Raw genomic sequence first — 25,704 nt, 5'->3', positions numbered from 1 at the left:
AAGTAATAGTGTTGATACTGATAATTGTTCAAGTTCGTTAGAAGTCATTCCAAGAGATAAAAATATTAACGATATGGCATGTACAAAGAAATTTTACCAGAAAGTTTGAAATTATTAAGCCGACTACTTAAAATTTGGGTTTACATCAAACGTAGTCACCAATGAATCTCGTGGTACATATATATAATTTAAGATGCTATCTAATGCTTGTGTGAACCTCTAATCAGAAAAGAAGAAAAAAAGACAGATGTTATCTTGAATAAATAATATCTTGAAAATTGAATAAATAAAATGTTCTACTTTATTCTACTATAATTTGCTTTTTTTACTTGCATACCTAAGATTCAACACGGGTCCCTTCGGATCCAGGTCGGTATTCATTATAGGTTGGTATTGGAGTGTTAAGGCATTTAAAAATTAAACATCCGGAACATGAACCCCTCCAATTTTTTGAACAACGTTTAAAAGCATGCAATACTCAAGCTAGTCATTTTAAAAAAATTCGTCACACTTAATGATAAATAATTAGAAGCCTCTTGAGCTTTCTTTCTTAATAGTAAAAGATAGAACGCCTCACACCATTGGCGAAACAGTTGTTCTTTCTGCTGCAATAAAAATGGTGCAATAATTCACGGAGGAAGATATTCTGAGAAAGAAAAATGTATTCCCTTGTCAACCAATATCGTTTCTAAGCGTAATAAATTATTCCCGATAATTTAAGGAAACAATTTTTAAAACAAATTACTCAGTGTGGAAAATTTGCTATACAACTAGATGAAAACACAGATTTCGCCAACTTTGCTCAATTAGTGGTAATTATTAGATATTTTTTTAATAATGAATTGTGCAAAGAACTAATTTTTTTTACTTAAAGAACGATGTACAGGAGAAGAATTTTTTTTTTACAAATAACATTTTTTGGGAAAACTGTGTAAGTGTAACCAGTGACGGACCAGCTGTTTTAACCGGAAGAAAAAAAGGATTAAGGCAAAGTTAATTGAAATAGCACCCCGAATGAAATTAGTACACTGTATTATCCATCGATAAGCTATTGCAGCAATGAAATCGGAGCCAGAAATAAATCGTGTGTTGTAGAATGTTATCAGCTTAGTTAATTTTGTAAAAACAAGACCCTTTAATAGTAGAATATTTCAATAATATGCAACGAAATTGGCAGCAGCCACGAAATCACCTGTACCGCACAGAAGTTCGCCGGTTATTTCTGAAGAAAATGCTAAAAAGAGTTGTTGAACTGAAAGATGAATTATACATTTTTCTTTTGGACAAAGATAAGAGTTCAAAGTTTGCCTGTTTTTTCAGTGACGATGACTGTTGTTAGTATGTTACTTAGCTGATATTTTTGAAACAGTAAACATGCTCAATTTGTCTCTTCAAGGAAAAGGTGACATTTTCACAATAACTGAGAAAGTAACTGCATTTCGAACAAAAATCGCGATATGGAGGGAAAATGTAGAAAAGGAATGTTTAGAAATGTTTCCATCATTATTTGATTTTGCTTCTGAAAATGAACTAAATGTGGAACAAATTAAAAGTCTACACATTTAAAAACATTGGAAGCAGAATTTTACAACATACTAGCAGACCCGGTAATGCTTCGCTATTGCTAGATTTCAATTGTGTTCATTTAATCTATATATATATGTATAGATTAAGTGAACACAATTGAATGTTTGAACTTTACAAAATTTTTCCTTTCACTTTATCCATTTTTTCCCTACTTTTCTCTTAGCCTTTTTGCCTTTTCCCCTATTTCCCTTTTTCTTTTTTCTCTTCTTTCCTATTTCCCTTTTCCCTGTTTCCCTTATTCACTATTTCCGTTCTTCCTTAATTCGATTATTCCATTTTTCCCTTTTCCCGCGCTAAATCGGTCCAGTACGTTTTTAGTCTACAGCAGACACACATACGACCGTTTCCTTTTATACATATAAAAGAAGAAAGTCTGTTGTTTTTTTTTTTCGTAAATATCTCTACACCGGCGCCACCTAGCGGGTCCATTTTTCTAAAAATATTTCTTTTCACGTAACTAATATGTATTTTGAATATGAGCCAAATCAGACCATAAATGCAGTTTTTCCAAATATCTCGACCCCAGCGCCATCTAGCGGGTCCATTTTTCCATATAAGTAACACATATTCTGAATATGAGCCAAATCGGACTATAAATACAATTTTTCAAATATCTCGCCACCAGCGGCACATAGCGGATCAAAAACTAATTCAGAAATCTTCGCGGGCGTACGCACACAACTCACCAAATTTTGTCGCAGTCGGATGATTGGTATAGGAATGTATACGGGACAAACAAACATTCACTTTTATATATATATATATATATATATATATATATATATATATATATAAAATATTTACAGATATTGCAGCTCAAGAACAGTTAGTTGATATGAAAGAAAGATCAACGTTACAATCCGGATTTAAAGGAAAATATCTTCATAATTGGTGGTGGGATTGAAAACCGAATATTCAGATTCAGTAAGCACAGCACCAAATGTAATCTTACCACGTGGATCTACATAACTGTGTGAAGTAGTATTTTCAGCAATGACAACAATTAAAACCAAATATAGAAATAAATTAGAGTTAGAATCAGATCTTAGAATTGCTTTAACACAGGGCATCAAACCCGGTATTACTAATCAAATTCAATCGCATTGCTCACATTAAATTTTAACTCAAAATGTAAATTGTAATTTAATTTAAATGTATGTATATTATTTAAAATAAATAATTTTAATTTTGACTACGCGCGCTCTCTCACACACACACACACACACACACACACACATACACACACACACATACATATATAATATTATATTTATGTGGGGTATAACTTATAACTATTTTCGTCTTAGGGGTACGTGATCAAAAAAATTTATTCATTAAATATTCATTAAAGAAAAAAAAAGACTAATCGTTTCCTCGGGATCGACTCCGACGTTCGGTTAGGCTGACTTGGACCCAGGAGTTCCAGGAGGCGGAGCCCCGACCGGCTAGTATACGTGTGTATATATATATATATATATATATATATATATATATATATGAGTTTGAAATTCTAGTCTGATTAAAAAAGAGCTCGTCTAATGTTCTATAGAGGACATATAAAATAGAGAGCAGCAGCTTTAAATTACGACACTCATAAAACCACTTCATAGAATAACTTAAACGTTTGTTATATAATCACTACTCATTGAAAACGGTCGCAAAAGTTACTTATTAAAAACTTACTACGCGTATTTTAAAAAAATTTATATGAAATCAAATTCAATTCGGTCTGTCAATAAAAATTGTAAAATATTATAATACTCTTAGGATAAGAAATCTTAGGAGTTGGGTTTAATTTATTTAATTGTTTATGCCTTTAATCAGGAAGTCCCGAGTTCGAATCCCAGTCAGGCATCGCATTTTCACCTACTTGTCATTCATCTCTTCCTTTGAAGCAATACCTAACGGTGGTCCCGGAGGTTAATAATAAAAAAAGAAACAAAAAGAAAGAAAATTGTTTATACCTTGTAATTTTATACAAAATTACAAGGTATAAACAATACCAAGGTAATTACACCAAGGTAATCTCTATCATTAACTATTATTATTTTTAATTGATATTTCGAAGAAAGGTATGATATTATTTTCGGTTGCATGGTGAAATTAAGGGGGGGGGGGTGATAATGGATTTCCGTTACGTTTTGAGGTATGCGGAGTACGAAAATACCATTCACTTAAGTTGGGGTTTTCTTATATATGTATAGGCCTAATATAAAATTTTGAGCTGGAAAATCTCCAAAACTATTGAATAAATTTCATTGAAATTTAGATACGTTGTAATAGTGTATCTGGAGTTGTGTGTGTGAAAATTCTATAAAGATTGGTTGAGTCGTTCTTGAGTTACACTCAATTTAAGATTGAAAAAATTTGAGCGGGGCTGGTTAGAAGCGTGGTTCGTTTTGATGCTGCAAGTTGGAATGTTGATGTTTCTTTAAATGTGTTATCTATTGTTAACAATATTAAACCAAATTAAAAAAATATTTAAACCAAATTAAATTAACGAAAAGTTGATCTTTATAAGTTTTATTATAAGTTGACTTGATAAGAAGTCTTTATTACAGTAATAAAATTGTTTATAGCAAAAATGAAAAAAAGAAACAGGAAATATATAACAGTTTTGACAAATTAGGGAATAGTTACGTCGTAAAACACGAATATAATTACATTAAAGTACAGTCGTACCATAATAAAACATAAATTACTTAATAATGTTATTTTAATTACGTTTAAAAAAAAGTTATAGTATTCTATTAATTCGTACAATTACCATAATAAAATTACGTGTATTAATATAAAGCTGTACTGTAAATTTTTTTTTTAAGTTCAAATTTGAATAATTTCCAATTATCAACCTAGGCATTTCTTTTGCTTTTATTGTTTGTATAATACAATGGTTTCGTAGCCATAAAGTGGTTATGCTACGGATCGGAACGCAAGGATGTCGGAGGAAATTTTATCTCCCTATTCATTGCAGAACCTAAAACCGATGGACCTTTCTATTTATTTGGGAATATTTATTTTTTTAATAGCGGTTATGTATTTATTTTTAGTTTAAGACGAACGGAGTTTCGGACTGCATTTCGATCCTTTGTAAATGGTGTATGTAAAATATTTTTTAGTCTGGTTAATCCTTAAGCGATTAGTAAGGTATTTGCGTCCTTCTTCCGACGCGATTCTCTTTCAGTCCATCTTCTGAAGGCCTTTCGCTGCTAGTGCCTTTTGGTCTAGCAGGAATTGGGCCTTAGTTTTATGGAGGGTCCGATGCTGTCCCTTTGCAGAAGAAACTCACACATTGTATTTGAAGGCGGTTGCCTGATTATAGTATTTATACGATGTTTGAAGGGCTTACGCTATCATAAAATTGAGTAATTTATGTTGTTTTTTTTTTACAGATTTTCCTTTATATATTGACCTGCTAAATGTCCTCTGACCGTGACGGGAAACGCAAGTAACCATATAGCGTTGGCAAAGCTACGACGTGGATGATAGTACTGAGTAAATATATACAAATTATAATACGATTTTATGAATTTTCACCTTTTCTTATTACCAGCTTCTGCCTTTTACTGACAAGGATTTAGGCGTAACATTTTTCTATATATATATATATATATGTATAACAAATAAAAATAAAATTAAAAAAAGAATTAAATTATATAAAATAAAATTATATATAAAAATATTTCTCCTTCGTTCTCCCGAAGATTTATAACATAAAATTTATATTATTTTATAAAATATTAAGCCTTTTATTTTGAACAAAATGACATTTTATTTTTCGAAAATCGGTTAACAAATAACCGAATTATGGCAGAATATCGATGTTGTAATTATGTGTCTGTTTTCATGTCCTCCACTTTACGTTCAATTCGATGAAATATTAATTGTTTTTATTAATTGTTAATATTAGTATTGTAAATTAACATCAAATTAAGTAATAATTTTCTTATAATAATAGACCTAATAATTATGACACAAAATTACAACATCAATTTTCTTCTATAACTCAACTATTTGTTAACATATTTAATAAAATAAAATATCATTTAGTTCAAAATAAAAGGATTAATATTTTAAAAACATAACATACGACATAAGTTTAGATAAAACTAATATTTATTAGTTTTAACATTTTCTGATCATGTAGCCATTAAACTGGCTATGTACGGCGTCAGTTTTAAAACGCTGTTACAAAATCATTTTAATATGGTATCTAAGTTTGTTATTTTGTTTCATATTCACAAAGAAATCAGTTTTATTACACAATTTGAACGAGGTTTATACGATGTAAAATGTTTTATTTAGACTAGAAAGAATATGACCATTTTTTCTCAGAAATGTGTGTATGTGTGTGTTGTGTGTGTGTCTGAGAGAGAGAGAGAAAGAGAGAGAGAGAGAGAGAGTGAGAGAGAGAGACAGAGAGAGCATTATAATATAGCATTATAATTGCTATGAGGGTTACGGAATTATTTATTATTTACAAAAATAGCTTATTATATTAGCAACATATCGATGTATTGAAACACATAATAAATTATCTTACACGGCACAAACAAAAAAAAAAATGTTGTGGTCATAAATATGACACTTTTACTTCAGGTCTAAAATATCTTTTCTGACAAAGATATCTGTAAATATGAAATGCATAACGATGCGTAATGAATAACAGTGTACAGTAAAAATGGTTTTTTGTCAATCTGAATAGCCTTTTAAGTGGTGGGAATTTTTATAAAACGTAGTTTTCTGAATCTACTTTCACTTTTACTTTTTTTTTTTTTTTTTTTTGTCTTCAGTCATTTGACTGGTTTGATGCAGCTCTCCAAGATTCCCTATCTAGTGCTAGTCCTTTCATTTCAGTATACCCTCTACATCCTACATCCCCAACAATTTGTTTTACATACTCCAAACGTGGCCTGCCTACACAATTTTTCCCTTCTACCTGTCCTTCCAATATTAAAGCGACTATTCCAGGATGCCTTAGTATGTGGCCTATAAGTCTGTCTCTTCTTTTAACTATATTTTTCCAAACGCTTCTTTCTTCATCTATTTGCCGCAATACCTCTTCATTTGTCACTTTATCCACCCATCTGATTTTTAACATTCTCCTATAGCACCACATTTCAAAAGCTTCTAATCTTTTCTTCTCAGATACTCCGATTGTCCAAGTTTCACTTCCATATAAAGCGACACTCCAAACATACACTTTCAAAAATCTTTTCCTGAGATTTAAATTAATTTTTGATGTAAACAAATTATATTTCTTACTGAAGGCTCGTTTCGCTTGTGCTATTCGGCATTTTATATCGCTCCTGCTTCGTCCATCTTTAGTAATTTTACTTCCCAAATAACAAAATTCTTCTACCTCCATAATCTTTTCTCCTCCTATTTTCACATTCAGTGGTCCATCTTTGTTATTTCTACTACATTTCATTACTTTTGTTTTGTTCTTGTTTATTTTCATGCGATAGTTCTTGCGTAGGACTTCATCTATGCCGTTCATTGTTTCTTCTAAATCCTTTTTACTCTCGGCTAGAATTACTATATCATCAGCAAATCGTAGCATCTTTATCTTTTCACCTTGTACTGTTACTCCGAATCTAAATTGTTCTTTGACATCATTAACTGCTAGTTCCATGTAAAGATTAAAAAGTAACGGAGATAGGGAACATCCTTGTCGGACTCCCTTTCTTATTAGGGCTTCTTTCTTATGTTCTTCAATTGTTATTGTTGCTGTTTGGTTCCTGTACATGTTAGCAATTGTTCTTCTATCTCTGTATTTGAACCCTAATTTTTTTAAAATGCTGAACATTTTATTCCAATCTACGTTATCGAAAGCCTTTTCTAGGTCTATAAACGCCAAGTATGTTGGTTTGTTTTTCTTTAATCTTCCTTCTACTATTAATCTGAGGCCTAAAATTGCTTCCCTTGTCCCTATACTTTTCCTGAAACCAAATTGGTCTTCTCCTAACACTTCTTCCACTCTCCTCTCAATTCTTCTGTATAAAATTCTAGTTAAGATTTTTGATGCATGACTAGTTAAACTAATTGTTCTATATTCTTCACATTTATCTGCCCCTGCTTTCTTTGGTATCATAACTATAACACTTTTTTTGAAGTCTGACGGAAATTCCCCTTTTTCATAAATATTACACACCAGTTTGTATAATCTATCAATCGCTTCCTCACCTGCACTGCGCAGTAATTCTATAGGTATTCCGTCTATTCCAGGAGCCTTTCTGCCATTTAAATCTTTTAATGCTCTCTTAAATTCAGATCTCAGTATTGTTTCTCCCATTTCATCCTCCTCAACTTCCTCTTCTTCCTCTATAAAACCATTTTCTAATTCATTTCCTCCGTATAACTCTTCAATATATTCCACCCATCTGTCGACTTTACCTTTCGTATTATATATTGGTGTACCATCTTTGTTTAACACATTATTAGATTTTAATTTATGTACCCCAAAGTTTTCCTTAACTTTCCTGTATGCTCCGTCTATTTTACCAATGTTCATTTCTCTTTCCACTTCTGAACACTTTTCTTTAATCCACTCTTCTTTCGCCAGTTTGCACTTCCTATTTATAGCATTTCTTAAATGCCGATAGTTCCTTTTACTTTCTTCATCATTAGCATTCTTATATTTTCTACGTTCATCCATCAGCTGCAATATATCGTCTGAAACCCAAGGTTTTCTACCAGTTCTCTTTATTCTGCCTAAGTTTGCTTCTGCTGATTTAAGAATTTCCTTTTTAACATTCTCCCATTCTTCTTCTACATTTTCTACCTTATCTTTTTTACTCAGACCTCTTGCGATGTCCTCCTCAAAAATCTTCTTTACCTCCTCTTCCTCAAGCTTCTCTAAATTCCACCGATTCATCCGACAACTTTTCTTCAGGTTTTTAAACCCCAATCTACATTTCATTATCACCAAATTATGGTCGCTATCAATGTCTGCTCCAGGGTAAGTTTTGCAGTCAACGAGTTGATTTCTAAATCTTTGCTTAACCATGATATAATCTATCTGATACCTTGCAGTATCGCCTGGCTTTTTCCAAGTGTATATTCTTCTATTATGATTTTTAAATTGGGTGTTGGCAATTACTAAATTATACTTCGTGCAAAACTCTATAAGTCGGTCCCCTCTTTCATTCCTTCTGCCCAGCCCGTATTCACCCACTATATTTCCTTCCTTGCCTTTTCCAATGCTTGCATTCCAGTCTCCAACTATTATTAAATTTTCATCTCCTTTTACGTGTTTAATTGCTTCATCAATCTCTTCGTATACACACTCTACCTCATCATCATCATGGGCGCTTGTAGGCATATAAACGTTAACAATCGTTGTCGGTTTAGGTTTTGATTTTATCCTTATTACAATGATTCTATCGCTATGCGTTTTGAAATACTCCACTCTCCTCCCTATCTTCTTGTTCATCACGAAACCTACTCCTGCCTGCCCATTATTTGACGCTGAGTTAATTACTCTAAAATCACCTGACCAAAAGTCGCCTTCCTCTTCCCACCTAACCTCACTAATTCCTACTATATCCACATTCACCCTATCCATTTCCCTTTTTAAATTTTCTAGCCTACCAACCTTTTTTAAGCTTCTAACATTCCACGCTCCGACTCGTAGAATGTTATTTTTTAATTTTCTGGTGACCCCTTCCTTAGTAGTCCCCACCCGGAGATCCGAACGGGGGACTATTTTACCTCCGGAATATTTTACCAAGGAAGGCGCCTCCATTATTGCTATGTGAAAATGCAGAGAGCCACATTTTCTTGGAAAAAAAGCAGCTGTAGTTTTCCATTGCTTTCAGCTGCGCAGTACTCAGAGGACTGAGTGATGTTGATACGGCCGTTTAAGTCATTGTGACTCACGCCCCTAACAACTACTGAAAGAGCTGCTGCCCTCTTTCAGGAATCATTCCTTAGTCTGGCTCTCAACAGATACCTCTCCGATATGGTTGCACCTTCGGTCCAGCTACTCTGTATCCCTGAGCACTCAAGCCCCCTCACCAACGGCAAGGTCTCATGATTCATAGAGGAGGTCACTTTTACTAACATATGTGATTTATGACACGGGTTTTTCATCATATTTTGCCCAATTTTCAAACGATTTGCCTGAAAGTATTATTTTTTAAATCGGCAAACTATGTTTCGTAAAGAAAAATTTCGCCAATAAAAAACGCGGTAGAAATGCGCAAAAAAATCCTGCAATTAAATTATCGTAATTTCTGTACTGTTTCAATTTTTTTGTTGTTACAGGCATAAAAAATATCCAATCGTAACGGCTTTTTTTTGTCAGAATCTGTTAAATCTATTTAATATACTGTAATTTTTTGAAATTTTTTTCACAAGAGGGTAGCATAAGAATATGAAGGGAGGCAATCAGATACCAACATATTTTCGCGGAGCGCTAATCAACCGCGGATCATTGTGATGGGAAAAGGTTTTAATAATTAATATTTATGAAAACTTCAATATTTTATTTGATAAAACGGATTGAAAAGTAAATATGTCCGCCATTTTGTAATTTTCGAAGGTATTTAAGTCCTGATTTTTTGCTAATTTTAAAACTTTATTATCAAGACGCGCTTACCAAATATTAATATGATTCGTCTATCCAAACTTAACATATAAATTTTTATATAAAAACAACAAAATGGCAGACAGGGAGAGAACGAAGGAGAAATTGCCATTTTTCCTAACAATATTTTTACTTAGTTTTACAAGTAGAATTAGAAAAAGTAGAGTCAGCCCACCATTTTTCTGTATATATAATGAAAAAAATTCAATAATTAAACATTTAAAAGTATTTTTACCGGAAGATAAACAAAGAGGAAGTATATCAGGTTCTTCTGAATTAATTTTTTTTTCTTGCTGAATTGAAATAAAGTTATGAGGATGATTATGTAATCTTTTTTTAGATAAAAATATATATTCATTAATTTCATTATTATTATTATTAACCTGAAATTAATTAATAATAATAAATAAATTAAGATTTATAACAAAAATTAGAAAAAAAATTTGTTGAATGATTAATACGACACTTCGATTTTATAACAAATATGTTGTGAATATTCTTTACTTTTATCAACAGCGAAACTATATATAATTCGTATACAAACCAAAACTATTTAATTATATCTTCTTGTACTTCAGTTAAAATACATTATTTTCAATTTATCTTAATAATTATTATAAATTAAGCTTTCTATAAAACACAGTAAATTATGTTACGTGTTACATTAACTGATTAAAAGTGTTAGTCTAAACGTGTTACGGAGATTAAAATCAGCTGTTCTTTGAGGTAGTCGTGTGTTTGTGTATTCTACCTAAAATTTATTTTTTTGTGTTATATTGAGTTATGTTCCGTTCTGTTTTATATCTGCCGTTGCGTTTTGGAAGTTAATTCTCATTAGATGTAAGTTACTTTTTTTTCCAATTATAATCTTGGAAGATCTTTTCGTTTCACTGCTCCGTTGTAAAAGAGTGTTCTTTGTTTGTTTACTTTTCGCTTATTTTTTGTTTACTTTTTACGGTTTCTAGTTTCGTTTATGCTTATGTACTCTTAGTTCAAGCACGATATAGATCAGCTGCCTTCATCAAATATGGTAGACGATGGCCATTTGACATTGTAGGTTGTCATGTACCGTCCAGGAAACGTCGTCCTCTACCGTCGTTGGGGACAAGAGTCCGGGAAGAGCCCAGCAGAGATGCGTCCTGGAGGAAGAGCTTCTACTTAACCGTTTTCCTACATAACTTACAATTAAATCAAATTAAATCAGCAATTGCGACTTCCGGAGAAGGGGGCGCATTGCTCCCTCCAAATAACCAATGCCCCTTTGTAGCGTGTTCCTGCTAGCCAATAAACCGTTAGTGCCGAAAGGACTTCAGTGGACGGACTGAAGGGGAATCACGTCGGGACCACGGGTTTTTAAAAAAGCTTAGCCTCCTGCGGAATGACCCAGAATTGGGTGTGATAACGCTGGACATGAACGGACACGGAACGCTATACTAAGTCCGTCCATAAAACTAAAAGAAACCATTAAAATCATACCCGACATTAAAATAAACCCATAAACACGCCCGAATAATAGATAGATACAGCAGCAAGGGACATTGTTCAGGCTCTGCGTTCTCGAAGGGAGAAATGAAACTTCCGCCATCTTTGCGTTCCTTTCCGTTCCGTCGTTGGGTAGGGATCCCAGGGCTGCGCGCAAGAAGCTTATTAGAGACGACTTGGCGAACAATCTGTTAGGTGCTTCGAGTGATAACGAGAGTGTAACCATGGAGTCCCAGCCTATTACTAATCAGTGGAGGACGATAACTGTGCCAAGGAGGCAAGTAGTGAATCGTAGTCCTAGCAAATGGCGACTTACCACTATTCAATTGGTTCAATGGCCTTCCACTAGAGGATACGGATGTTGTAAACCTACGTGGGAGTGTTGCTACGCGGGTCAAAACTTTTATAAAAGTAATGAAAAAGATGTTTCTCACTTTGGATCTGGAATATAATATAGTTGCCAAAGCTACATTAATTTTAATAGCCCTTTTAAGTAAAGAAAACCACCAAAAAATTATTTAATGATAAAGATTAAAAGAGCTAAGCGACAATAGACAAAAAACATAATAATTATTTTCAGATATGGAGAATAAATTTTAAGAAAAAATTTCCCAAAATATTCATATAATAGGTTAAGCTTAACAGCTTAACAAAGTTTCTTAAGTAATTTTTTTTCTATACTTAATACCCTCTACAATAAAGACTAAAATAAGAAAAATAAAATTTCCCAAAATTTTTCTGCATTTTAGATCCGGGATTTACAATTTTTAAAAACTTATAAACATTTCTTGATAGCTCGTTATATGAAGAATAAAATGTCAAAAAAATTTTTTAAATATTTAAACCAAAGTGTGATAGAGCAAAAGAACAAAAACATAACGTAATAATAGATGGGGTTGATTTTTTAAAAAAGGTTTATATATATATATGTATGCATTGTAGATAAATTCGCTTTAATAAACTTTATAATGTCTGAAGAAAATCAAAATAGGTTTTTCGGGATATTCCCCTAACCGCTTAACGAATTTTGAAAAAAAAAATTAATATGATCAAAATTCCCTGTATACAGAAATATTTCAGTCAAATTTGAAGAAAATCGTTGTGGTCAATCCTGAGATATAATGTCACAATTCAGTGTGAGCGAAAAGTCCCTTCTTACATGTTAATAGAGTAGTACAATTAGATATGTGTATAAACATTATTATGAATACAAAAAACAGTATTTTATCATTTATGTCTGGTTAAAATTAATATTTATTGTGAATAACATTGTTACAAAGGTTCAAAGTTAATTTGTTGGTTTGGAAACAGTTCATTTATCCGTGTGCGGATACTCACAGCAAAATGTGGTGAAGCGCCGTCTTCTTGAAGTATAACTATGTCATCTATGCCTCTTGTCGTTAATTCTGGAAGCAACCACGTGTTAATCATGTGAAGATAGTTGTGCTGCTTAACAGAACCATCAAAGAAATACGGTCCAAGCAGATAGTCTGCCGTTATCCCTGTCCCAAGTCATAACATGCGGCGGATTGTATTCGATTTCCTCATAAAACTGCAAATTGTCTTTTGCCCAAAAAAAGACGTTACGATTTCATGAGCTCCGATAAATTGCACACTCATCACAGAACATCACCTTTTTTTGATCATTTGCATGTGGAAAGCGTGCTAGCAGCATTTCACATGCACACACATTGTCTCAAGTCACGATCACTCCTCATTTACTGAGGATGGCCGAAAACATGAAACATTCCAAGTCTTTCCGCATATGGTTTCGCATAGTCGGTCGCGGGATGCCTAATTCTGCAGACTGCTTACGGGTTCACTTTATCGACGATCGTTCAATTGATTCCGCCACAGCAACACAAGTTTCAGAGCGAGTCGTAGACCTTCTGCTATGTGGTGCATCGAGAACACTTAACCGTCGCAGAGGTTTTTTCTCCCATACGAATAACGTTGGTCGCGATGGCGGCGGTTTTCCAAACCGCACAGCGAAGTCCCGAAATGACAGACATTTTGATGTCTGTCATTGTCTTCTTTGTGTTCTGACGTTCGTGAACCCACACAAAAGCCACCAAACGCCCTTCAACACTTAAAGCACTTGTATACGCTATGGTTTAACTCGAAACTGTCAGGTCCTTCCCACATTAACCGAAGTGACATGCGCAGGATTCAGCTTTTGGCGGGAAATTATAATAAAGAGTCAATCTGCTCAACAATAGTAAAAAATATACCGTTTTTTGTATTGTTTTTTATTCATAACAGTGTTTATATAAATGTCTGTACTGATCAGTTTGTTTACAAAGAGGTAAAGGAACCTTTCGTCCATACAGTACATACTTACATATGTAGGCACGTAGATACACATACATATGTTGTTTTGGTCTAGGTAAACTAGTTAAGATTCTGAAACATTAGAATTGAAAAACCGGCAATACCCTATTTGTGACATGATTACCATACGTCACCATAACTCCCCCAACTCCGTCATTTATCATTTGCATTATGCGATCATAAATGCCTTTCTGTTCACGCGTTAATTTGGGAATGTTTGATTGGACATATGACTGAAGATCACCAATGTTGTAACTCTGTTAACGGCGTAAATCCACAATGAAGCAATCGCAGCTCGGGTGGCTGCTGGCATTCCCAATTGGCTAAGAACTTTATTTGCAATAGCTAAGCACTTGTCTTCAATATTTATCAATGCTTCGTTGTAAATGCCTTCTGTAAATTCCATGGTCATATTGGTATTTTCTAGGCGTACTCTATGCAAAATATCCTCAGCCATATACGATCGATATCTTTCCCATAACTCTGTGGGAGATGAAGGGAAGCAAGCGGTCAATATAATTGCGAATAATGCGCGAATTTGGTTTGGATGTGCAGTGTTGCACGCGTCATTAATACATATATCCCACTGTTGGTCGTTTTCTTATAAATTCAGAGCTTGGTGAAAGGCGCAGCTCAATCATGACACGATCACACAAAAGTACCTTGATTAAAGTGAATATTTAATTCAGATTGTATAATAATCTGAATCAGATGCAAGTGGATACATGTTTTTTTTTTTTTTTTTAATAAACAATGTAATTGGGAACAGGTATTGTTTCACATGTGACTGCGGTTCGTAGGTCACAATTGACCTGCACCCGCAGGTCAATTGAGAAAAAGAGGAAATTTTGATAAAAACGCGATCGTAAAAAAATTACACGAATTTGAATTATTTAGAAATAGTTTAGCGGTGTATTATGTCCTTTGGAAGAGAATTCGGTTATTGTCTTCGACAACGTTTCTTATCATTAAAGGAAAAGAATTCCAGCCGTGTTATAGAAAAACAATGATATCAAAATGTGGCTTAGTTCAAAAGGAATAATTTTTGAAGAGGTTTAAGTTAATGTTCAATCATTGCAAAGGGTTTCGCGTATTAAAAGTAATTATAGTCCGTATAAAATTGGTTTGACACACAACGCCATATTGGTAAGTCGTGTTTTTATTCGGCTCCTAACGAATATGTTTGCCGGCCTCCGTGGCGCGAGTGGTAACGTCTCGGACTTTAATCCGATGGTTCCTAGTTGGAATCCTGGTCAGGCATGGCATTTTCATACGCCATAAATCATTCATATCATCATCTGAAGCAATGCATAACGGTGGTTTCGGAGGTTAGAAAAAACAAAAAAAAAACGAATACTTAGTTGTGTGGTTTCAGTTGTACTATTTGGGAATTTTGTTCTTTGCTTTTACATAGCAAAGAACGCTAAATGACCAAAAAACGATTGTTTGGTCATATATATGGAAAAAATAACCTAGCAAAGGATTTTTTGGTCATTATGTAGGGATATTAATTTTCTGTGTATTTGGTTTTTTCGACTTTTTTTGTTTGCATAGTCTTAAGTCTATCTGGGCTATAAGAAAGTTGGGTGTTTTAATTTATTTACTGTAAGTCATCGGTGGCTTTTCTTTTTGTTTTGGTGTTTTTTTTGTTTTTTTTAATAAAATACAATGTTTTAGCTGTTAAATATAATTCAAAGAAATTTGTTACTTAATCAGTTGTGATTTTGTTTACATTGGCAACGGTCATACGGGCTCTTTGTGATTGGTTGTTAAGTTTCTCAGCGGCCATCTTGCATTGATCTGATTGGTTTTTCTTTATTTACATTTCCATCTGATTTATTAGCCTCTTATTTATTAAAAAACTGTACAAATTAAAAATATATAGATGGATTTATTAAAAATAGATGAAAACAATCTTTGATGCGGGTTATATATCGTGCTAAAATTTGAGCTCAATCGGTGCAGAACATTTTGAGTTTTTGAAGCCGTACACAAACGAACTTAACATTTATATACATATTATTAGATATATCTTACAAATGTATTCTTAATCAATAAATACTATATCGATCACGTAAAATACCAACGGAAAATAACATTAAAATTTGTATAATCCTAAGGTAAAGGTAATAATGGTTTTTTTTTAGATGTATCAAAAACTTGGTTTATAAATCCCTTTCAAGGAAATGTATATATTTTACTGGCATACCCGGCAATCCTTCGCTATAACTAGATTTGAGTGTATGTTTATATATATATATATATACAAATTAAAAGTTTGTTAAAAGATTAAAAAACTGAACATTACAGAATTGCACAAAATTTAACCTTTCACTTTATAAAAATCATAATCTAAATAAATCCAATTGGAAAAACAACAGCACTACCTATCGCATTTAAATCAAACTACTATCTAAACACAGTAGTCGGTTCAAAATACCCCTAATTTTCTTTCTACTGGTCAGATCGAGGATTTCAATAGCTTTTAAAACTTCTCCGGACAACCCGGACCATTTTACAAAAACGCGCGCGTAAATCGGTTCAGTAGTTTTTTAGTTTATAGCAAACACATATACAAACATTGTCTCTTATGTATATAGAAGAAGAAGTTTACGTATTTGTTTGTTTCATAAATATCTCGACACCGGCGCCACCTAGCGGGAATAGGTTTTGCAAAACTGTTTCTTTTCACGTAACTAATAAATATTCTGAATATGAGCTAAATCGGTCCATAAATACAATTTTTCTAATTATCTCAACCCTAGCGCCAGCTAGCGGTCCAAACTTATTCAAAAACCTTTGCGGGCGTGCGCACAACAATTCGCTAAAGTTTTTCGCAATCGTATGAATGGTATAGGAACGCATAAGGGACAAACAAACGTTCATTTTTATATGTATAGATTTATTGCTAATAACAGTACCGGGCTTCACAGGGTTGAAAATATCCGTATTAGCCTCACCTCTTAAAAAAAATCTGACAACAAAGTTGTAATACTTTTCTGGCAATGGCTATCATTTATTTAGTGGAATAATGGAGATTCTTTGCAGTGAAAAAATAATTATACATGAAAAAGTTACCTATGATTTGTTTTCTGGTATGGGATAATTTATGATGTTTTGTTTTAAAAGTATCATTATATGATTAAATAAATCAAAAAAAGTTTTAAAAATTCAAAATATTTTTATTTTTTTCGACTCTCCCACCTCCAAAATAATTTTCTAAGAAACGTTTTTGATTTTTCTACGTTTACTATGTTAGATGGAAGATACTAAACAAATTCTTCTAAAAAAATGTACAAAGAAAAATAGATTGCTTAAGATTTTTTTTATTTATTTTTTTTTTTTTTGGCAGTGGGTGGTGAATTATGATGAAATTTTATTGTAACATTACTAAAATTAAACGATTTTAACTATTAAAAGGTTAAATAAACCCAAAAAAAGATTTTAAAAATTCAAAAAATTGATTTTTTTTAAACATTGATCGGCTCTCCCATCACGAATATTTCCCGCAAAGTATTTTATGCAATAAATAAAAAGATCGGTTTTACGATTTTTGGAAAAGGGGGAAATCTTTTTTTTTTTAATGATAAGATAAACAGACACGCACGTACTGAGCTTAACATAAAGTGTTAAAAATTGTTGTTTGCAAAATTATGACAAAATTAACCCCCCAAAAACCAACCCACCTCCTTAAGATATTAATTCCAGATTATACCAACAAATTTTCCCATGTACACGAGCCTCTGTACAAAATTTCATCAAAATCGACTACGTACGAACACTACCCCCTAACCCTTTTTTTTTTGTTTTTTGGGATCTCTGGGCCGTGAAACATCGAGAAATGCAAAAAAAAACCATACCCCATTTTTTGATTGATTACCATACTTTGCTTCTTGTAACATAGCTCTACAGCATTGATTCTCAAACCTTTTTGCCCAACCGCCCCCACATTGAATATCAAAAGTTTTTCTAGCGCCCCCAAAACTTTTTAACTTACCATCTGTTAAAACTAATAATACAGTTGCTGTTTTTAAAATGCGCTCTGAAGAACAGCAATTGCAATTATTTGTTTTAAAGTGGCATATACTATTTTATTTCAATATTTATTATTATAGTATTGATTTCAAAAAAATTACAATTGGATCTATGTAGCTATATAACGACAATAGTGATATCATATTCAGTATAACAACACAATAATTAAAACAAAGCTTTCAATTGAAAACTTACACTTTCCTTAATGTGAAGGATGAATCTGATATGCTTTAACGAGTTTGTTTAATATCAGGCTCGAATTTACTTAAAAACAGCGTAAGTCGCCGCGTTCGGTAACGTGCAGCCGATTTCATAAAATATAAGTGTCACTTTCATTTCTTGTACTAATGTAGTAGATATTTAATTTTAGTTTGAAATATCAGGAAAACAAATTTTTTAATAAACCATCGACTTTCGAAACCGCCTGAACGCCCCAGGCCAATTTTCTGTGGGCCTTCTACCCCCCCCCCCCCAATCCCGAAAGGGTTCCAGCTCCCATAAAGGGGCGTTATTAACCGATTTTAGAACGAATGCTCTAGAGCTATGATGTCAGTAAAGTAAAAATGTTATAATAATATTCTTGACGAAAATAATCTAATAACTTTTATTATTGAAAGAGGGAATTTCAAACCTCTTTAACACTAATATGTTATTTTACTTGTCCTTTAAGGTAGAATTTATCGTTTTGAAAAAAAATACAATTTAAATATCTATATAATCGCTTTTCATCGACTAGAAATGCTAGAAGGTGATATGGAGGTGTATACACAACAGCTCAAAATATTACATTTTTACTGAAGCCAATAGCAGAATTTTTTTTTATAAAAGAAAAATTAAGTTTCATTTCATATAATTTAGAAGTTTACATTACCTGGTAGGCAATTCAAAAAAACAACGCTACTTACTTTTTAGTTTCCCATCTAGATAGCGCTATAGCAGAACTATAGCTCTAGAAAGGAAATTATTGTAATCGGTCCAGTTTGGGCATATGCGGTTATCACCGGATCTCGATGTTTTGGCACCTAAAGAACCCAAAAAACTGAAAAACCGGATGGATTTTCCGGATGTTAATGTTTGTATATACGTGTGTGTGTTTGGTGTTGGCCTCTAAATCACCTTATATATTCAGAACTACTGGGCCGATTTTGACAAAACTTGGTTAGATTACTTCTGTATATGGGATATGAATACAATTACATTTTCAACTTAAAAAGTCAAGGAAGTGAGACCAAGGTAGTGCAAAGTCACACTTAGTAACTCGAGATTTCGCCTAATTAAGGTCATATTTTTCTTAGGCACATTTGTTAAAAATTAAAAATAATAATATTTGCAAAAAAAGTTTTACAAAATCGCCCCTCCCCAAAAAAAAATCTCTAAAATTCTGCTAAGTTGTAACGTCACAGATAAGAAGTGAAATTAAATAAATGAATAAAATTTAAAGTATAAAAACGTAACTCCGTTTGAATGAGTTTCGAACACGATCGGCCGATTGACTCGGTACCTGGTGCTATAAGCCTCGCGGGTATACCACTCTGCCGACTGTACAAGCGAAATTTATTCTATGTAAGTAGTGAAATTACATTAGTTTAGTTAGTGCCGACCGTCACCGCTAGTACCGCCACACCCGCACAAATTAAATACGGTATGTGCGCGCGCTGTAGTTAAAAACATGAATTAAATAAACGAAAAAATATTATATTTAAATAAAATTATAATTATTTTAGATTAAGTTGTGTGTGTAAGCCGTGCAATCAGAACACCAATGCTTTCTTGTAAGATTTGCAAAAGACGGAAATTTACTAAGATGATTCAGCTTTTTATATTTTTTTTAATGTAGAATGTATATTGAAAAAGAACGATCAATAGTATTTCATTTTGTTATTTGAAGAGAGAAATTTTCAACCAAATAGAGTGCCTGTGGGGGGATAAAGGAACTCGAATATTTGTCATATCATTTTTGAATTTTTTATTTTTACACTTTGACGAGCAGCAAGTCGAAAATCATTAAAGTTACTGTTGCCAACCTAATTTTTCAAAGCTCTAAATTTATGGTACTAAAAACAATTATTTTTGATTTTTACAAATTCATAATATTTTTCTATTAAGTTTTGTTTTTTAATAATAAAAGTTGATTTTTTTTGTTCTTCATAGACTTATTCATCAATTTTCACAGAATTTAATTCTCTTCAAGTTTTGATATTAACGTGTACGCATTTATTAGGCATTTAACAAAGATTTTGTACTAAAAACCTAAAAAAAAATGTGTTTTTATCAGAGTTTTTCTGTTTTACGTTTAATATCATTAAAGCCATCAGATATACAGTTCTGGGACTTGTTTTATTCGATTTTCAGTTCAAAAGATGTAAGAAACAATCAAATTTATCCCTTAAATAACGCCGAAAAAATTCAATGTGTCCTCATTTCACCAGGGGAACAGAAATCTCGGCAAAATTTTCGCTAGCCAACACGATAACAAAGCGTTTTCGGACATATGTTAATATGAACTTATTTTATTTATTATAACTATAGAATTAGCTCCCAAATTAATTCCCCTTTCCTTATGAATCACTCTGTTTATTATATATATATAAATATACACTAGCAGACCAGGCAATGCTTCGCTATTGCTAGATTTGAGTAAATATGTATATATAGATTAAAGGAACACAATTGAGAGTTTGATAAGACATTAACAAAATGTACTTTACAGAACTTCACAAAATTTAACCTTTCCCTTTTCATTTCCCCTTTTCTCGTTTTATTTTTTTACCATATTCCCTTTCCCCTTTTCTTCCACCGTTTCTTTTCCCCTTTTCTTCCACCGTTTCTTTTCCCCTTTATTTCCCTTTCCCTCATCCCTTTTCTTTTATATCCTTTCCCCTTTCCATTTTCCCCTTCTTCTGTTTATACCTTTTTCGATTTTCCCTTTTCTGATTTTTCCCTCTTTATCTTTTCCGATTTTTCCCTTTCTCCGCACGCGTCCAGTAGTTTTTTAGTCTGTAGCGGACATACATATCGAAAACATTGAAGTGGAATACAGATAGCACTCTTTTTCAAAAAAGCATGTTTTACTTGTCACAGGTGTGACATCTTAGGTATATAAATAGTAGGTATATAAAAAACACCCGCGTATTCGAATGCAACGTTGTGCCAAAATTCCAAAGCCATCGTTGAAGAACTTCTGGAGATTTAAGATTTTGACCAAACGAACATTTACATTTTTATTTATATAGATATATAAAAAAAGGAATGTTTGTTTGTTTGTCCCGTATGCGTTCCTACACCATTTATCCGATTGCGATGAAACTTTGGTGATATGTTGTGCGCACGCCCTCAAAGGTTTCTCAATTAGTTTGAACCCGCTAGGTAGCGCTGGGGTCGAGATATTTAGAAAAATTGTATTTATTGATCGTATTCATTATACATTAGTTAGATGAAAAAAAAAATGTTTGCAAACACTATACCCGCTAGGTGGCGCCGGTGTCGAGAAATTTACGAAATAAGCAAACAAATATACAAACAGACTTTCTTCTTCTATATACGAGGGCTATTCAGAAAGTAAGGAACGTTTTGGAATTTTAAAAAACCAAGTACAAGAAAAACGATTTTATTATATACATGTTAAAGAGGGACTAAAATACTACTTTTCAACATAATCACCATACAAATACAGGCACTTATCATAGCGGTGGACAAGCTTTGAAATTCCTGTGTCATAAAATTCTGCCGCCTGTGATCTCAACCACTCAGTGACGCACCCATCTTGCACAAAATTTGTGGTAGCCTAGCTTCTGTGAAACAATTTCAAACAATAAAGTCCGTGAAACTTGTGGGAAACATAGAGAAAGCTCAGTTATTGTGAAACGGCGGTTTTCACCAATCTTTTCGTCAACTTTGGGGACCAGATCGTCAGTCACAATGCTCGGACGTCCACTCTTTTCTTTATCGTGAACGTTTGTTCGGCCATTTTTTAACTGAATGCACCACTTCCTGACAGAAATTTCATTCATTACGTTGTTCCCGTACACTTCACACAGTTCCCGATAAATTTCTATTGGTTTTAAGTATTTTGCCAACAAAAAACAAATGCAGACCGCACCTCACAACTGGCAGGATTTTCGATTGCAGCACACATTTCAAATTTGTATATAAAAAAATGGGCAGTGCGGAGATGTTCCCGTTGTCACGGCTGGACGCTGACTGAGGTGCCGGGCACGAGCACGAGCACACCAATATATACGCGATTGGCGTGCGCCTGGCGGCGTCAGGTGGAAACGTTCCTTACTTTCTGAATAGCCCTCGTATATAAAGGCAATGTTCGTATATGTGTCCGCTACAGACTAAAAAACTACTGAATCGATTTAACAGTGGAAAAAAGGAAAAGGGGGAAAATCTAAGAAGGAAAAAGGGAACAAGGGAAAAAGGAAAAGTCGAAAAGTGAAAGGGGGAAAGGTAAACGGGGTAAAAAGGAAAAGGGGAAAGGGAAAATGGCATGTAGAAAGGGAAAAAGGGATAAAGTGAAAGGTTAAATTATGTAAAATTCCGTAATGTTAAGTTTTTTTATATTTTATCAAACTTTCAGTTGTGTTCATTTAATCTGTATCTGTATATATATATATATATATACATACATACTCAAATCTAGCATAGCGAAGCATAACCGGTTGTGCCAGTATCAGATAAACGTTGTATTTTTAATAATAATTTAAGTACGAGTATAACCAAAAGAGTGTTGCTTTTTAATTACACATTGATATATTAATAACACACATAAAAAAGTATTACAAAGTAGTATTAAAAACATACCATGTTTGACGATGATGTTAGCTTAAAGATTCATTTTTTAAATGATTTTCTGATACTAAATTATAACATCGAAATCTGTATTACAATTTTTTCTCTTTACAGATTATTCGTTCCCTCTTAACACATTGTTCGTTAATTATTTATTCTTATTCATTTTTTTTTTCTTTTATTCTACACCAAATTAATTTTTTAACTACTTCCTTATGTTATTGTGATGTACAATTTTAATAAATCTGAAGAGCCATCTACTAAAACTATGAAAGTAGTAACAAGTATTTTTAACTGAATTTTTGTATGAGATGTGCAGGCATTAACTGATGTGATCATGCAGCCCAAATGGAAATTTGTAGCGTATGAAAAATTCTATGCCTGACCGGGATTCGAACTCGAGGCTTGGAATGTAAAGCCGAGACGCTACTACTCGCGCCACGGAGGGCGGCAACCGCTTACTTCTCAGCTAAACTAACTGAATTCATTTATACCATAATTTTCTTCCTTACAAAATCGTACCCACACTTTAAACTTAATAAATTCTTAATAATGGTCCCCGCTAAGTAAAAATGTTTAAAATAACTGCTGGCACTAAAATGAAAACCTCTTACTGTTTAAATTTCATGATAATTTTAATAAATGTAGTAGTAATTCATTTTTGTTAATTATTTTTCTTTTAAGTTAAAAGTAAATTTAAGTTTGAATATACTCGTACGCGTGTTACAGCACAATTTGATGATGTAAATTTCGACTATAAATAATACCTCATATAATGTTTTGTGCTTTTACGCTTCGTAAATGTTATTTAGCGTGACAAATAATAAATTTGAGATATAAAAAAAGAATAATGTTGCAATTTAAATTACAAAAAATTTGAATAATAAAATTTACATTTTTTAATTAAAAAAAAATTACAATATGAATAAAAAAAATAATAACTTATGATATAAAATAAGTATATATAAGATATAAGTATAAATAATAAGTATAAGATATAAATAAGTCATTTAATATTATGAATATTTGAGCTTCCAGCAATCATAATACGAAATTATTTTTATCTTAATACAGGCAGTTATTGGTCGTTAATAAAAGAAAGTTATATCTGATGACTTATTGGATAATACATTTAGGACTCAATTTCTGGATAATTGAGGATTATCCAGTAAAATCTTCAATAACATTCTACGATCTTTATTCCACCAATTATATTTCAATTTTCGTTAACATAGTACGACTTCAACTATTATCATAGATAACTTTTATCATAGGTTTAAAGTAAACCTTTAACAATCTGAATACTGTCCCTCTTTATCTTTAAATATAGCTGCGTCAGTAGAGATTTAAACCTCGAAAATATTTACTTCAGAAAAAAATTATTAGAATTGGTTAGGAAAAAAAGTAAAATAAAAGTAATACCCTAGAGGATATGAGCGATTAACTATTTAATTTGATAATTAACAAATTAAGGAAAAAAATTTAGTTTTTGCTAGTAGCGGCTTTATTTTTAATCGCATGTAAAAATAAAAAGCACCAATAGATAGCTGAAGAAATCTCATAAAAACCTTCCAGGTACTTTTTTCTACGAGCAGACTAAGGACATTCTCATAGTCTGCATATGTTATGCGGCGTTGCGTCATAAATTTAATCTACCCAGAAACATCCGTGGTATCTTGTACAATAATAACGAAATTTTGAACCGGATGTTTCTGTTTTTGCGTAGTACCAGGTTACTGCAAAAAATTTAATATTATCATATATATTTTTATGCTAAAAGAGTTTTTGATCATTTTTTCCTTTACTTTAAATTTTGATTTTTTTGGTTCTATGTCTTTAATTTTATAATCCGAGAAGGAAGCCTTTTGCACAACCTATCGGAATTAGGTAAGTTTTATACAGTTTCTATTTTCTATCATTTTCTTTTATATTTTAAAGACTCCGTCTGTGATATTAGTTTTGAGTTTTATTTCACTTTTAAGGCTTTTGTTTTAATAAATTTTTATTATATGATTTATATTAATTTTAAACCTTGTAAGTTTTATTATTTTAGAGTTATTTTACCTTTTTATTAAAGAAAATTCTGGGCGATATCGCACAGGCGTTTTTCGCCCCCAAGCAAAAAAAGAAAAAAAAAGGACTAAGGGTGCTAGCGAATTTTACAATAAGCACCATAATCGCGCAGTAGTTATCATACATGGGTACCATAACTCGTGGGCGCTAATAAATAAATTTCCATTGAAACTCTGTTCCTATTAAAAAGGGATAATGATAATTTAAAAATTCAAAAAGGTACGGATTCATAAGACCCAAGAAAAATAGTCTAATTTTTAATTTCTGAAAATTTGCAATTTGTTGATAAAATGCCTATAACAGTAAAATTGAAAAAAACCTGATGTGGACACTACATACTTCCTTGTCCGCCTATTACATTACATATACACATTATTAAAAATATATAAAATTTTATTTCACTAATAACTTCTGATTTTTTCATTTTTTTATTGTTATTATTAGATTATTATGTATTATGACAATTTTTTAACAATCAAAGGTTAATAATAATAAATAAATCAAAATATTTAAACAAAAATAAAAAAAGGAGATGAAGTCTGATTCGAACTGATGTACCTTCCTTCATTATTTCATTAATTAAAATTTTTTCTAGAAATTCTCCAGATTCCAGAAAAAAACCGATTTATTTTTGGATTTTGGGCTTTCTTGGACACTTTTGTTTCATTGGATTGCAATCAAAAAGGCAGGTGCACAACTAGATGTTACAACAGCCCTAAATCCAAAATTTCAACGCCCTACGGCTAATCGTTTTTTAGTTATGCGACGTACATATGTACATACAGACGTTACGCCTAAACTAGTCAAAATGG

The 25,704-nt window shown here is 32.4% G+C and overlaps 2 protein-coding genes across 3 annotated transcripts in view; one reads left to right on the top strand and one right to left on the bottom strand.

Moving 5' to 3' along the window:
• The window catches only part of LOC142330271 (uncharacterized), a 132,742-nt gene that overhangs the window by 6,402 nt on the left and 100,636 nt on the right, over nt 1-25,704 (bottom strand). The window lies entirely within an intron of this gene.
• Nucleotides 1-25,704, top strand: part of LOC142330272 (uncharacterized) — a 103,062-nt gene that overhangs the window by 38,565 nt on the left and 38,793 nt on the right. The window contains exon 2 of one of the 2 annotated variants that reach the window (XM_075375462.1): nt 4,980-5,082. The exons of the other annotated variant lie outside the window; for it this stretch is intronic. The gene's annotated coding sequence lies outside the window, so the exon portion shown is untranslated. The remainder of the gene's footprint in view (nt 1-4,979; nt 5,083-25,704) is intronic. 2 annotated transcript variants of the gene reach the window in all.

The sequence above is a fragment of the Lycorma delicatula genome, chromosome 9 (genome assembly GCF_047948215.1).
Source record: "Lycorma delicatula isolate Av1 chromosome 9, ASM4794821v1, whole genome shotgun sequence".
NCBI classification, from domain to species: domain Eukaryota; kingdom Metazoa; phylum Arthropoda; class Insecta; order Hemiptera; family Fulgoridae; genus Lycorma; species Lycorma delicatula.
Note: the sequence above shows the minus strand (reverse complement) of the source record. Positions and strands in the feature narration are given on the sequence as shown.